Source organism: Anser anser (genome assembly GCF_964211835.1).
Source record: "Anser anser genome assembly, chromosome: 8".
NCBI classification, from domain to species: domain Eukaryota; kingdom Metazoa; phylum Chordata; class Aves; order Anseriformes; family Anatidae; genus Anser; species Anser anser.
In genome coordinates, this window is record NC_139728.1 from 19,614,343 (window position 1) to 19,630,772 (window position 16,430).

At 38.4% G+C, this 16,430-nt stretch overlaps 1 protein-coding gene across 7 annotated transcripts in view; it reads left to right on the forward strand.

Moving 5' to 3' along the window:
• Positions 1 to 16,430, forward strand: part of ADGRL4 (adhesion G protein-coupled receptor L4) — an 89,730-nt gene that overhangs the window by 19,009 nt on the left and 54,291 nt on the right. The gene's annotated exons all lie outside the window — the stretch shown is intronic.

Here is a 16,430-nt window from a genome sequence, read left to right on the forward strand (position 1 = left end):
TTCAGTACAGTGAAATAGAAGTGTCAGTCACTCACAAAACTTGTAAATCATCTAATTGTTTATTAAAAATAGTACTAAATGTTTGGAAACTTAATATTTTGATCAAAATTTCCAATACCAGTCCAGGCAAACCAGCTACTAGATTTGTATGTGCTGCTTTGCAGTTAAGTGGCAATGGTTTGAAGCAAGCCTCAGGTCAGGAGACCAACATTTTCTCTGGTAAAATAGTTCAACAACCACCAAAGTCACTTACCCTCAAGCTAAGTAGCAAAGCTTGTATCAGAAAAGTATGGCTGTTGTCCCTGAAAGAGAGCCTACATTTCTCTAGGGCAGCATATTATACAGTGTGTTATTAATATTGTGCAGTAGTCCTCTAATAGCATAAACAAGTAATTTTAATTGGGTAGGCTCTAAAAAGGATTAGAAATATAGGCTAAACCCTATCATAAACAGTTTAAAGCTATGAAAATGTAAAGCAAAGCCTCAGTCATTTAATGATGTATTAGATCTTGCTGTTCTGTATGGGGAATGCTGCAGGTGTATCTGCTATTCTACAGATAGCTACCCATTTTTCTTCAGTTAATAATCTTAGGCTTTTACAATGATAGTCCAGTCACCTTCAAAGGAGATCATCAATTATGTGCTAACACAGGCATTTTCTAAAGAGTATATATGGTACGTTATATTTGCGTGTTTGCCCTTTTTGTTATTTAGATGAGTTGTGAGAGTCATAATTACTGTCATCAACATTAATAATTCTGCATAGTGCAGAACCATCTTCAGTGCATTTACCTGGGAGGCAGTTAAACTGCAGCAGTGGTTGTTCTGAGGTTTTCTTCTAAAACCAGCAACTCAAATTCTTTCGACTTGTAAAAATGTTGAACAAGAAAAACATACTTCTTTTCAGTTTAGTTCTATTAAGCTTATATAGCTGGAAAAGTGTCCCTTTTTATTTATAGAGACATTCTCAATGTATTTAAAGGATTCACAATTTTTTCTCTACTTTCACTTGCTTGTAACACCTCTTAAATACTTGTAAAAGTTATTTCTTTGCTAGCTCTGTCTTTTCAATGTGATACACTTAGACATTTTCCCTTGTGTTTACTGTGCTGCAAAAGGCAATAATGCCCTGTTACATTTATTTTCTAGCACCATTGTTGATGAATCATGAATCACTGATGTCAGCATACCTTAGGAATGGGGTTTGTTAGTTTTTACTTTGCTCCCTTTGCCAGCTGGCTAAGTGATTGTAGAGAGCTCAAGATTATTGGATTTGTTGTGTATAGATAAAGACATATAGATATGAATTTAATTTCCTGGTGTCAAAGTCATGGCTGTTAAAATAATTATCCTCTTACAATCTTTCCCACAAGATTTCAAAAACTTTAAATTAGGTCATGTTTTGGACTTTCCAAAGGCATACTTTGGCCAATCTAACAAAAAGCTAATCCTCTTCATAATCTCATTGTCTTCACTAAGAATATGTGCAGGAATGCACATAGTAAGGAGAATAACTGATTGTAGGATCTGGCCTCTTTTATATATTGGAATTATAACTTGCATAGCCATAAATTCCTTCTGTAGAATATCTTCTAGAAAAAGATAAATGAGTCACCTTGTCAAGCTTTACACCTCTGAGGTATGAAATAATATCCCATTCTTGTTTTGTATTTATATATCTTGTTTTATGTAATATAAAATGAGAGAGAATGGCCTCTGAAAACTGTTTTCTTTTTAGGACTCTTTTTGGGCAGATGTGTACTCTGAATGTAATGTATGAGGCTTTAGCTTCTCACTATCATACACGTAAATGAAGTTTCATAGCTAAAGCTCTTGGCAAAAAAAAAAAAAAAAAAAGTATATATATGTATATATACAAATAAGGCTGATTTATAGTTAACTTCTTTTTGTGGAAAAAAAAAAAAAAGCCATGGATTTTGTACAGACAAACAGCATACATTTTCCACTTTTGTAATCTATTTCTTTATGTGAAAAATCAGCCGTATAAATTATGTGTTGCTCATAATCCCAGCTTTCTTCTCAAAAAATAGAAAAAAAAGAAAAAGGAAACAAACAAAATTTCAGATCCTTTAGAGAAGATTGGGGTGGAAGTAAGATTTCAAAGAAGCTAATATTTTATTTTTAAAACAGAGGGGAAAATGAGTTGGCATCACTGATGCTTTCCCAAGCAGCATTGCTGTTTCAATACTGGCTGCTTCTTGATTGCTGACTGCCAATTTGCTGCTTTGCTGGCACACTGCAGGAAATTAAAATAAACAGTGTGATCACAGTGTTTACTTCAACTTTGTAAAATACGGAAGGAAAATGAAGCAGTGTTGTTTGTTCCAGGAGGGTAGGCAGGCAAGCAGGAAAAGCCTGAACAAAATATCCCTCCCAGATATCCCTGCACAATATTCCCTTATAAATGTCACTTGCAAATTATACTGCAAAAATTAATCAGTCTTGCTTGTAAAATAGTTACAGCTCTTCCAGAAATAGCGAGCAGGGACTTAGGCTATCAGGACGACTTTGCACTGTAACAGGACGCTGACTTTCTTTCTGAAGTGCAATGCAGTAGGATTTATCATTTTCCAGAGGCAAAAAATACATCAGTGAAAAGTGGTATTTTATATCAAAATATGGAATCCCTCTGAGGACACAGAGCAATTTATGTAAACTCAGCTGAATCAAAATGAAAGCCTACTCAAAATCTGAACATAAACATATTTTCTTGTTTTACCGAGGGTCATACTACCAACTCTCTGGCTTTTGCCAGCTCTTAGAAGGAGCCTTCCTGTGAGACTCCCATCTTCTTGCTCTAAGGTGATGTTGAAGTGTCCCACAATCAACTTCTATTGTATTCACTGAATTTGTTTTGATTCACCAGTGTCACCATTGCCATTCTATAGCACTCAATAGGTCTATAGTTTTATGGAAACTATATAGAGCTTGGAAATTTTACCTTTCAAATTAATTTGACCCTGTAAAAACACTGTATACAATCATTTCATTATATTCAGAAGTGTCTTTCGGTAACGGATGATCTGATCCAAATGCTGGATCACCAGAGATTTTTCTGTTGTTACCAGCAGGCATACATCACTGGATGTCACTTCTGTGTTTACCAAATAGTCTGAAATCACTGATACGGAAGATCCAACCCACACACTTCCTAAATTCATTTCACTGCTATCAGTTACCACAAGCTATAAAAAGGCAAATTGCAGCTGCTCTAGCATAACACAGCAGGAGAGAAATATGCCTTAGCCAAACACAAATAATGGGGCTCAACACAGTGGGTGACAGCTTGGAAAACTTGGGATATGCTACACAGGAAGGCAAAGCAGACCTCTGATTCCAAGCCTTTTTTTTACATTCCTCATAGCCTCTGGGCTTGTCTCTCGCTTTTCATTACCCTTTCTCCTTTTTGCCCCTCTGTCTTCTAGTCTCTGCTGTTCTACATCCAAATTCTGCCATATCTTTTCCAGTTTCAGGGTGGTGCAAACCAGAGTTTTGGCTGTATGAAAGGGCAGAATTCATCTTCATATTCAGAATTCATACTCTGTGTTTAGGTGTCTGACATTTTGGTGGTCCCAAGAACTGTTACGAGGCCCCATCCTGTTTGTTGTATATGTAGTTATTATATTTTTAATTAAGTCCATGCATTCAGTGTTTCTCTTTGGGAAACAATAAGTTTTCTTCTTATCTACATCTGCATTGGTCATAACACAGCTGAATGTTTTTCACCTTTTCCTGAAACACAGAGACTGACTGCTGAGCTGTACGATGTTACCCAGCTGAGGTATCTCAACATTCATTATTAAACCTGTAGGCAGATGATGAAATAGGAAAACCTGGGCAAATTAGCCTGGAGGATTTTGTATTCTCTACCCTGTGCATAATGGTCTACTTGCCTGGGAACAGTTGGACTTGCTAGGTTAATGGTTGGACTTGATGATCTTGGAGGTCTTTTCCAACCTAACTGATTCTGTGATTCTAAGTTAGCATAGCAGGTTCCTGGCCATTTGGGGACCTACAGCTTTGGTGGCACTTCTTGTCTTGTGGGTCCTTTCTTTGTGTATGACTTTTGGCTGTTCATACACAAGAAGTTACACTTTTGTGTGATTTTGGGAAGGGTTTGATAGCTATGGTGTGTGTAGGTTGCTGGGGACTGCCCAGCAGTTGCATGATTGCTTTCCAGTTGCAAAGGACTGAGATATGTTTATCTTCCTTAAAATAGCCATACTCTTTGCTAAAAGTGTTAATCAAAACAGTATTTGTACAGTTGACTTTACTTTTTATAACTAACTGAAATTGCTTATTGTAACAAGCTACTATTGAAAGTATGTTTTATATGAAGCTTTTAAGAGTAGATCAGGAGTTTGAAAGGGAAGAGGGCGTTACAACAGTGGCTGGCTATGCATAAGAACATCAGTCAGATGGAAAGCAATGCAGGATATTTGAAGTAACAAAATGTTCATGCTGAATAAGACACAGTGGAGGCTGTCCTACTCCAATTGTCTTACCTCCTTAAATGATTGAGTCCATAAAACGTCCATAAACATTTTATGCATTCAAAGTGCCAAATCCAGTTAGCTCACTTGTATGAAAAAATATCTTACAGTTTTTCACTTGAAGAGAGTGAGATCTATGAAGAGAGAGAGATCTATGAGATAGAGAGAAATCTTCAGAGGGATAGCCCTGCTTCCTACTGGCAGAAAATACTGTTTTCCTGGGCCAGAGATAGAGCCCACTATAATCACTTTTAAAATTGACCCTGACTTTAATAAGGCTTGGACCAAGCCCATGTTAGACTTGTAACATTCACAGATCAGAACACAAAAAAAAAAAAAAGCTTTCCATGTTTTTTGTTTACATTTTTTTTGAAATGCTACTTTGAGCATGACTTAAACATAGTAATGGATTACTAAACTAAACTTCCTCTTGTTATATCTTTAATCATATCCAGTCTCTCTTTTAAATTAGTCCTGTTTGCATCTAAAAAGTTTTTTAAATGTGTGTACATGATGTGGTAGTAGAAAAACAGTTAGTTGTCTCTCTCAAAAATGTACCCAAACTTTCAAGCTGATCAGCTGCACATGGATAGTTTCTCATTTGTTTAATTCAAAATGCGTTTTAACCCTTGCCAAATAATGCTGACTTCCTTTCTTGAGAAAATAATTTTTTCATCCTGATTTATGGTCCAAGAATCAATCAATATGGTCCATGTTTAGAGGATGTGGGAAAATTTCATTTAAAGAACTTAAAACTTATAATCTCAAAGTCTGCTAACTTTGTGCCTACCAGAGACATAACTGACTTTCTGTATCTCTAGCATCTACAACGCTACAATCCAAAAATATCCAGCAATAACAATACATTCTTCTAACTTGCTGGTCCAAAGTAAAGGGATGGTAGATATTTCCAGAACTTTTGGATATACATACATGTATATGACATGTACACAAATGTATACACACCGATCTATGTATATGTGAATAAAAAACACATGGTAGAGCTCACTACACCTATCGGATTCTGCATCTGCCTTTGGGGCTATGAATTTAGTGTAAGTCACCTAACAAAGTATCATAAAGAATTACACACCTAAGAGAGAATGATGTCATCTTTGTATAGCTACATTGATTTTCATATAATATCCCACCAATCTGGCATACTCATTTGTCTCTGTTCAATAAATCATAGAGTTTAATAATGGAAAAGTGTTCTCCATTGGATTGTTGTTGCTTTTCCCCCCCCCTCTTCCAACATAAACTGGCCAGGAGTGGTGAAGTTGTCTGTAACCTCATTTGAAATGTGTAATTTATCTAGGATGATATGCTGGTGCACAATTTTTCTGTGTATGACTGTGAAAAATTGCCGACTGAGCTGCTGGCAGACAGAATATCAAACCTTGCTCAACCCTGTATGTATAAAAGAGTTTAAGAAGGTAATTGACACTTTGGGCCTCTATTTGCCAAAGAAAGAGATAATGACGTTCTCCAAGAAGATTGGAATCTAACCAAACATTGTGCTCTAAATATAGAGCACAAAGCCAGGTGATGTTTGTGAAAATGCTGCTTGGCTGCAGGAGGAGGAGGGTGTTGAAGGACTGCGATTTTGCACTGTATATTTTTTAGGTACAGATTTAATTTAGAGATTATGGCTTGAAAATGAAATTTACAGTATGTGTGTTTTGGGGTGATAAGAAATTGATTTTGTGACCTTGGTACACACTAATTGAAATATCTGGCACTGTGTTTTGCTGAGGTTAAAGGAAGCCATATATGCCTGGAACTGTATTCTTCTTTCACCTTGAACTGTGCAGTTAATCACAACCATAAGCACTGGCAGGAAGGAAGCTGCTGTTTAGCTGTTCTACAAGGAAGCTGAATAATCTCTGTTCATTGTCTAATGGATAGGTTGTTGTGTGATTACTTTAGGCTAGGTTTAAGAGATTCAGATAACTTCAAAATGGAGACTTCTGGTGGCATTAACCATTCAGTGAGCACCCAGGGACAGAGCTTCACCCAGTACGGGGCAGAGGATGGCGCAAACAGGCAGGTATTCACGGCTCTGTGGAGCTGCCCACCACCACTCTTGTGGCTGTTTGCTGGGGCTAAGACAGCTCTGTCCTGTGCTCTCTGGCAGTGTGCACGAGGTGGTCCAGGGAAAAGCTTCCCCAAGCTGTATCAGCACTGGGGAGGTTGAGAACAGTACATGAACTGCTCTGGCCTTGGACTGGTATTCCTGGACATCCTCCTGCTCGAAAGGCCAGTTGTAGCATTAACAGGTCTGCTTTATTTAGCTGGATTTCTGTCTTAGCTTAGATTTATACAACTGTGACAGTCTAGAGGTTTCTATAAAGCAGTGTGGCAGGGTGCCCCATTATTTTGCTTATTACTTAATGTTACATATTTGTTAGGTTGGCACAGGATCATGTTTTTCAAAAAGGAAAATGAAAGCTCCTGAAAAGCCTTGACAATAAATGGTTATTTGTTCAAAAACAGCCGAGTCCAATCTTTGTTTATGTTAGTTGGCTTCATGTAATGGTGTTGCAATAAAGAAAAATAGCTCTTCAGGATATGCATTGGCTTTTATGTTTTATTTGTAATGAAAGCTATGCACATAGGCAGCAATCTACATAAGTTACATTGAGGGAGAACATAAGCATAGATGGTGACTTGTGTGTTTATATATTTAGTATTTGTTTGTGGCAGAGCGTCTGGATCTCAATTTTAAAGAATGTGAAACCAAGCTGAGGTACTTCAGTTTTCATTCCCAGAAAGCTACCAAACGAAGACTAAGAAAAAAGGTGAATTTACCACCCACCCGGAGACTGCTGCTTCTCCTTCTCTCCTGCCCCATCACTGCAGAGGATCTGCAGGTCCATTCCCCTGACCTTATCTTCTCCTATTCGATCCCAGCTTAGGAGAAAGTCCATGGGCTCTGAGGTTTATTATATTGTGATCCTCACTGCTCTCCTAACATAATGACGATTTTTGTGTATACCTAAAGTTCAAATGGGCTGAGGGAAGCACAGTCCTGGTTCACCACTTGCATCGGGAATGTCATGGGAGCCAGGAGCTAGTGCCACAGTGATATCTGCATTCCATGAAGATCTTCATCACTGATCTCTGTAACTTCAGAGGTCCTAAAAAAACACCAGAGAAATTTGCCACTACAGTTCAGCTACCAGGTATATTGGTGTGAACTGAAAGAAGTTCAGTTAAGCTCTGCGGACCTAAATAAGAGCTCTGAGCTGCTCAAGCCTTGCATTAGTTCTTTGTGGTGATGGAAAAAGGGTAGGTGGAAAGTCATATTTCAGTGGAGGCTTTGCCTTACTTTTTGTCTTGAATAAATCATTTTGGTGGGTAGCATTGATCCTGAGGAACCTCTGCCTTTTTAAAATCAGCTTGGAAAAAGTTCAGAAGGGAGATCAGTGGAAGCTGGAGGTACTCAGGCGAACAGTTCAGGCCCTTTGTACCTATCCAAAATGTTTCATTATTCAGAGATATGATGAAGCATGCATCAATTCATAAATATGACCCACTGTGCAATGTAAAAATGTCAATATTTCTGTCCCATTGTGCAAGGGATACCTGGTGCATACAGAAAGAATTTCATCTCTTTAACAACCACAGAGAAAATAGGAAAGGCAAATAGCCTTCAAAAGAGTATTGACTTGAAAGCAGGGGTAGGTAGAAGTTTCTAAAACTTAACACAGCTTTTGAGCTGGGGTAATCAAAATAGAAATGACACTGGGGAACAGATGTAAATGATGCAGAGCTGCAGTTTGGCTGCTTTTTTAGAGTCGTGATGCAAGTTGTGGTACACTGATTCCACCACACTCAGCTCTGTGGTTAAAATCTAGGAGCTTCTACATGAAACTGTCTTTAGAAGATGAGGTCACTTTAGGCATGCATCACACAGTACCACGGCTGTCACAGGAGAAGCTAGATAGTATGGCCTAGCTGTGCTAGGACAGAGTAGTGGGCTACCCACTGTTGAGCTCAGTTTGCATCATTTTGCACATGAGGTCTAAGAATTAGATGAATGTCAAAGGGGAGGCTGAGACAATATTTACACAGCTGTGGGCTGCAAAGAAAAGAACTGTTAACTGAACTTTTTGTACATCGTCTTGAATAAACAGGTAGTATGCTAATACCACCAAATGCTGAGGAGGGATGTGCTAAAAGGTCTCTGGGCTGTGTTCTCTGTTCTCAGAGAAAGTTATTGCAGCTTTTATTAGCTGTAAAGTGCTCTTGAATTATTGCTTAAGATTTGGCCTTAGAATGATCTAAATTCTAAAAACTTTTAAACTAAGGATGGCACATCACCCCCAGGCAATTCCATGCAGACAGCAGCATTCACACTGGAGCTCAGTATTCAAACTAGTGATGGGGCTGTGCTGTAATATGGATATCTGGTTTTGTGTACCGCAACAGAAACCCAAGTGCTGGACTACTGCTGCTTCTGCTGGCATTGTAGTAAAAACAGTCTCTTGAAATACCTGCTGCCTCTGTTCTCATTGCAGCAAGCAATGGCAAGAGCACAGATGAGTACAATTATATACTTTATTATAGTTTCCTGCAGAAAGGGTGATGTTGATGACTTTCCTCTGATAGAGAGGGGACTTGCAATTGACTTTTGCAAGCCACAGCAGCTGTAGGACACAAAGCCACAGTTAGGGGTGGATTTTCCGAAGAAATATTTGTTGAGCACTTTTAAGCTGTCAGGCTCTATCCTAGGTGCCTAAAGGAGGACTGAGTTGTTTCAAAAGAATAATCTCAGTTGTGGGTGCTGAGCAATTGAAAATCTGTCTGTGAAGTGCCTTCTTCCTTTTTTTTTTTTTTTTTTTTTTTTTTACTATCATCTGTTGGTAGTTTGGGCTTTTGATTTATTTATTACTTTATTTTTAACTGCAAAGACCCTTTAATTAGGGGGGGAACTCTGAATGAGCTGGCACTGCTGGTGGTAGTAGCTCCTTGCCATTGGAGATTCAGTAATTAAAGAAGTAGATAATATCGTCCTCATTGAGGAGATTTAGAAAATCATAAGGACTTTGCATTATTACAGTGTTTAACATCAGCAAATGGAGGGGAGAAAAAAAAAAAACATAATGGCAATTTTCATTAACTGCAATGCATGTGGAGGGCTCTTTTTCTTTCTTTGAACAGCCAAACACTAAACAATTCCTAAATCCCTCCTTGTTACTTACGTTGTTTTTTTTTTTTTGGTGGTTAAAAACCCCATAAAGCAGAAATTGAAGACTTGCGATTAAAATACTTGCTGACAGCTCCATTCAAAACATTCTTTCAAATAGTGCTATCACATCATGATTCATCCACTATTCTGATATAGTTGCTTTAACAAGCACCTTCCTTCACGGTTAGGGCCCATCTCTTTTCATCTGAAAATTCTTCCTTTAGACACTTATTGAATTGCTGCTGTAAACATGTCTTTCTCTGGTATTGCACTGTTTGGGCTACAGAACACATGTAACCCCCCCCCCCCCCCCCCCCAAAAAAAAAATAAAATTGAGATGGCCATTGGTCATGGCACAAGAAAACAAGAAAGAAACACTAACCTTTTTTTACCTTCTTACCAGGAGGATCTGGGTACAAATGTCTTGTGCCATTAGCATAAGTCAGAGTTTCTGGCTCAGTGCAATGACCTTGCATCCCTCTGCAAATAACACGTTTCTGCCACAGAGCTGGCGTGCAGCCCCAGTACTTGTAGGCACTTCTGTGCACTGGCTCTTCTAGGGCCAGGTCTTCACCTGGCGTATAGCAGCACAGCTCTACTGATGACAGCAGAGTTAAGCAGCTCCCACCACCTGAAGACTGAACCCAGGAACATCCCAGGGATTAAGTGGTCCCCAGTGAAGTAAGGTGAGTTTCACTCTCTGAGCTTGAAGTTGGAATTATTTACAGTCACTTTAACAGGACAACAGCTGCTCTTTACCTAGAGATGTGCCAACAGCACTGAAAGAATTTGGATCTGAATTGCAGATGGATGGATTTCAATTTGATTCAAGTAGCTGGACTGCACAATGCTGTACTGTAAGCTCTCAAAGTCAGAGCTTGAGAGAAAAATCATTAATTTGGAAGCTGATACTCTGAAAGACTTTTATGAAGCAATATATTTTCATAGCAGACACAGATCAATTTAAAAGTAGTAATCAAGGGCCATGTGCTACGTGTTCATGGACAGAAAATGTGGAGAATTCAGCCAGAGCCAGACACTTAACATTCAGAGCATTCAGACTAGCACTGAGGATATTGCCTCTATGGAAAATAGTATGGTACAGAATTAAAGTATTGTGAATTTGTCAGATAATCACAATGCTGTACAGATATAAAGAAGCTGCCAGATCACTGCCAGAAACAAAATCAACATAACTTTTCTAGGCAAATTTGGGTTTATCTTCTGTACAAATTTTGGTGGAAGGAAAAGTCTTTACAAATATTCCACAGATAACATGTGCTGAAGTCGTGAGACAAAAGAGAAAAATATAATTCAATAGAATTTAGTATAATTCAGTATCTTTGATAGGCATTCTTTAAATTCAAAGTAACTATACCTGTTATCATCAAATAAGATTCAGGCACAGGGATTATTCCCTTGCCAGTCATAAGAATTTTACGAGATGTAACAAACCCTTCAAAAATAACGCATCCACACAGTACTGTTTTATGTCATGCAAATGATAGCATTGTATAAACCCAAAATTTATATTTACTTGGATACTGCTACAACTAAAATCCTCCTGGATATTTTTAACCTTGCTCCCTTAGTAGTCTCTCTGGAAATACTTTTATGAAAACATAGTGGCCACTGGCAGTGATAGATGTTCCAAAAGGCTGAATCATTTCATCTTTCACAGCAGTCATTGACAGACTCTGCACAGTACCATGCTAAGTGCCTGAAATCAGATCTTCAGGCATTCAGGATTCATACTTGGATCCAGCCTTGTTTTCAGTGCCTAGCTGAAGTCATCCTATGTCATAACTTGGAACAACCTGAAGACATCCTTGTGTGAATCACAAACACTCTCAAAGGTTGCTGGTTCTCCAGTTTTCCATATCAATCCTTACCAGCCAGGGAGGAAGGTAGAGAGTAATGAAATCTTTAATTGGAGGCTTTATTTTAGCTGATATGAGGTTTTCTGCAGGAGTGACATCGAAGTGTGGTCCTCCTCAGTACTCTTGAACTTTGTTGTCTTCCACTGAATCAGACAAACAAACAAAAAACAAACAAAAAAAATGTTTTCTTTAAATAACCTCATTTGAAAAGTTACACTGTGAATTCACATTTACTAAGGAATCCACATGGCAGTATAATTTTTCTTTGGATTGAATAATGAGGAAATGTGACCTTGAGCTTGCATTTCACTAGCCATCAAAGTCAACAAACTTAAGATGTAAAATGGTAGGAAGCCAGGTCTCAACATTTTCAGGTCCTGTGAAAAAATTTTGTTTGCTAATAATTATATGTTTGCTGTTTTTATTGTTATTTCTCTGGTCCAGCCTTTGATAGACCAGATGTAAATTACTTTTGTCTGGTTTGTCTGTGGGCTCCTGTTATTATGAGTTGCAATGTAAAACCCTCCCTCACATATTTGTATAAATAAATCTGGTCACTGACTCTTCCCATTCCCATCCTCTCTGCCTTCCTTCTATATAATATCTCTGTCCTGATTGGTGTTAACAACATCTAGTAATTTAGCATCATCTGTGAATTTAATTCTCAGGCTGTTCATCTCTTTTTCCAGAGCATTAATAAATATGTAAAATAAAACTGGGCTTAACACCAATTCCTGTGGCAACCCAACTGGATACCTCTTCACAGCTCAGTGCAGTGCTGTTTGTCATGACTCATTATCCTTTGTTTACATTCCTTCAGCCAGTTTTCAATGCACATGACAGCACTCTTATCCAAGACATTATAAATTATTTTTCTAATAAGATTTTGTGAGCCACTGTATCAAATGCTACAGCCCAGATATATTGCAGCCACTCTGTTCCTTCCATATACTAACCCAGAAAATGGTGGAGAAGCAATTACATTTGTCTGGCATGATCTGTTTTTTGAAAATACAAAATATTTATTGGTCATGGTTCCCCTGTTGTTCCAGATGATTTTTACGCTCATAATATTTATTCCATTATTTTAAAGGAGATTGATAACAATTGTACCAGAAGATATCAGCGGGTTCACACTGCCTCCCTTTCTCCTTTTCTTTAAAACCTTTCAGGAACTGCTGAGATTCACAGCTAGGACTTTAAGGCAAAAGGGGCAATATATCCCAAATGCATACCCTTCAGCAACAGGGAGTCACACATGAGGAGTATTGCCAGAGGGGTGTCTGAGAGCAGATTACAGCTGCTCCCTTCTCTTTAGATGAGACATCAGTGAGGAGGGACAGAAAGGCTGCAGGGAGGGAGGAGGGGATTGCCATGAAGATCTGAAGAGAAGAAAGGAGCAGGGGAAGGCGGAGGGAGTCTCAAAACTGGGAGTTGAGTTGATGGGGGAATTCTGGAGCTATCAGCTCTAGCAGAGGATCCCTAATCTGTCATTAGTTCAGTGATTTCGTCTGTTCCTATTCAAACTGAGAGCTATGCCTTGCTCTGTTCCCTAGTAATTCTTGTGATGCTGTTTGCTTGATTGCATACCACTTGGGGTTTTGGAAAACAATTAAAAATAACCCAGTTCTTCCATATGAATTCAGATGAAGGCATTTTGTTTGTGCACTCTGCATTTTGTATCTGCAGCCTATCTCTTCTCATGACATCTAGGCCATGTGGAATATTAGGGACAGGAACTTTGCTTTTGTAACCCCATGTTTGGGGTCTGAAATACATGGGCTGACTTTGCACTGGCTTTACAGAGAGCTGTTCTTGCTTGCAAATGGTGGGATCACACCGAGGATCAAATCCTCTTTGTGGAAGGATTACATTTTCTGCCAAATATGTGACATGGTTCAGTTTCAAGCACATACAGAATAAATCTATGACAAGACAGACATTTAATAGTGGCTTAGTATCCAGGACTGTCACAGGAGACAGCTCTCAGTATCTGATCTAGTAAGATCTATTAAGGTCAATGTGGGATCCACCCACATTTAAAAAAAAAAAAATGTACGGATGATGTCTAACGAAGTTTTAGTACAAATTTATATATACTGCACTAGTATGGATTAGTAAAGCTAAATTATATGGGGAGATAACACCTAGGAAGCCACTTTTAAAGAAACTGGTTTTCCTTTCTTCCAGATCTTGTCACTGCTCTGCAAATCTTCCCTATCTTCTTTGTGTCTCTTACCCACGCTTATCCTTTGACTTTAAAATGCATTCATCAAAGAGATAACAGGCTTCATCTTATATATGGCTAAGGATTATCCCATGAAAACAATGCTACTGAAAACATGTGATGGCTGACTTGTAAGGAGTGTGCGAACACTTTGTACATATTTTGAAATTTTCGGTCCAGCTCCTGGAAACAAACAACATGAACTCACTCAGGAGATTCCTGTTTCTTGCTGTGCTGAATGCCATATGCTCTGAGAGCTCCAAAAAGCCTAACTTCCTGTGCTGGGGACAATCAGAGAGACAAATGCTGTCACTTCCACCCTGGAAACTAACTGCCAATGAAGTTAATATCCTTCTCAGACTGCTCACTTAGGAAAGTATGGGTAATAATGTAATTGGATTTCTCCTTATATGACTTTGTAAAAACAAAAGAAGTGGGGAGAAAAAAAAAAAAGAACAAACATGATAAGTAAATTTTAAACCAGATAAGACAGCCTAAAGACTTTGTAACCACCTTCCTCCTCTGTAATTAAAGAATGTTTAAAATAGACTAACTTGGGCTATATCATCATGGCTATATGATCCCAGGATCCAACCCATACTTCAAGATTGCACCGACTGGAATAATGCTCTCATGAATAAAATAATGCAGGATAAAGTGTTGTTTATGATTTCTTTTCTCAGCAGATTAGCTACGTACCTCTTGTAACACAGGCTGGCTCTGTGGAATATCAAGCACAGCAAGAGACCTGTTAGAAAATGAATTATATTATCCAGCCAAAGCAATATCAGAAATGTCTCAGAGTCTACACTATCTTAATGTTGATTTAAAATCATATATTCATATTACCTTTTTATGTCTAGTATAGCAATGTGATGGAGCCTTTCTTTTGCCAAAGTTGTATTATCCCATTTCTCTGAGTTAGGTAAACTGTAATGTGTCTGCTTTACAGATGGGTAAACTTAGCATAAAGAGTGGGAAGCCATTGTTTTCAGTCAAGAACGCCTAAACGTAAGCATTTTCATCTGTATTGGCCATCCGTAGTGGTACTGGTTCTGGAAATGCGCCTCTTTCCATTCATTTCTATGACAGATTATTTTACTTTAAACAATTCTTGGATAAAATACATTAGGCTTCCCTAGGGCAGGAACCTGAAATCAAGACTCCCACATGAAGATCCTTCCTGCCTGGCTGGAGAAATGTGCTCATGGGCTCAGGATGATTGAATTGCATTTTGCCAAGTGGCATAACTTCATCAGGAGAGATGGGTTGCATTTCTGCTCAGTTACTGCCTGTAGATAGGCAACTGGGGTGCTTTTCATGACAAGGGGAGAGCAGAATTATTTAGAACTACCTCAAACTCCAGCATGCTAAAACTGCTTATGAAGAAGACATTGCCACTGCCGCCTCCTCTTTCTCCTTTTCTTCCTCCTGTCTTTGAATAAATGTGGCTGCAGCTGTGCTGAGTACAGAGCAGGTTCCCATCAGTGTGTTAGGTATATTATGTTTATAGGACCCTGTCCCAGTTTATCGCTGTCAGAGTCACAGGCTCTGACACAGGCTTTTGCAAAAATTCTTTTGTCAAGTTGAGACTAAGGAAGTGGCTGCAGAGCAAGGCATTAAATGAGTATCCCTGTCAGTAGCCAGTCCTTTCTAGCCTGCATTTTGATCAATGTTGTATAAATCATAGTATAGTCTAAATTATAGGTATATAAATTATAACTTGTAGCATGGAATATTGGACCTGCTGTGGTTTTTAGCCTGCATACTACGGCATAGCCAACATACTGTTTCTATCATTTTAATAACCTTTACAGAGCAGGTGGCTGTTGCAGTTAATGCTGCTATCATTTTTCTTTCCTCATGTGATTTGCTGTGATGACAGTTCCATCATTTCATTTTGAGTATTTAAAGCTATTAGGAAGCATTTTTAGACAATCATCTTGTATAGGTATTTTCAAGCATGCCTAAAGCATATAGGGAGTCAATCCCTTTTGCACTGCATATTTCTAAATAAGTATATAATATGTTTCATGTTAATCTGTGGAAAAACTATGGAAAAGATCACCAGCTGGGATAAACTGCCTAATTTAGTTATAGTTATGCCCTTATATTCCAGATGGGGATCAAGCCCAACATCTTACAATTGCAAAGATTTCAAAGACGTAAAACATTTCTAAGATCACTGCCATATATATTTTGCATTTCAAAGATAAAATACAGAAACCAGTATGTCATCAAACCATTTAACTTTCTTCCAAGTTTGAGAGTAAATTGACAAGAGATCAGCAATTGGCAGGAGAACAAATGAAACATATTGAAAGAGCCAATTTGCTAGTATCGAGGGAGGCAGATGTGTCAGTTTTACATCTGCTGAAGCAGAGTCCTTGTTGCTGGTTTTTCCCCTCCTCTTTTTAAAACATATTTAATTACCTAAAGGTTTAATTATTAGATAATTGAATAATCCTTTAGCAATGACCAAGGAGCACTCCATTCAATGAAGAGCCCCTTTCATCACTGTGCTGTGATTCTGGCAGTCACAGTTTGTTTGTGGAAGTTTCTGCTTTTTCCCCCAAACTCGTCACACCTGACACACACCAGATTTCAATTGCAGC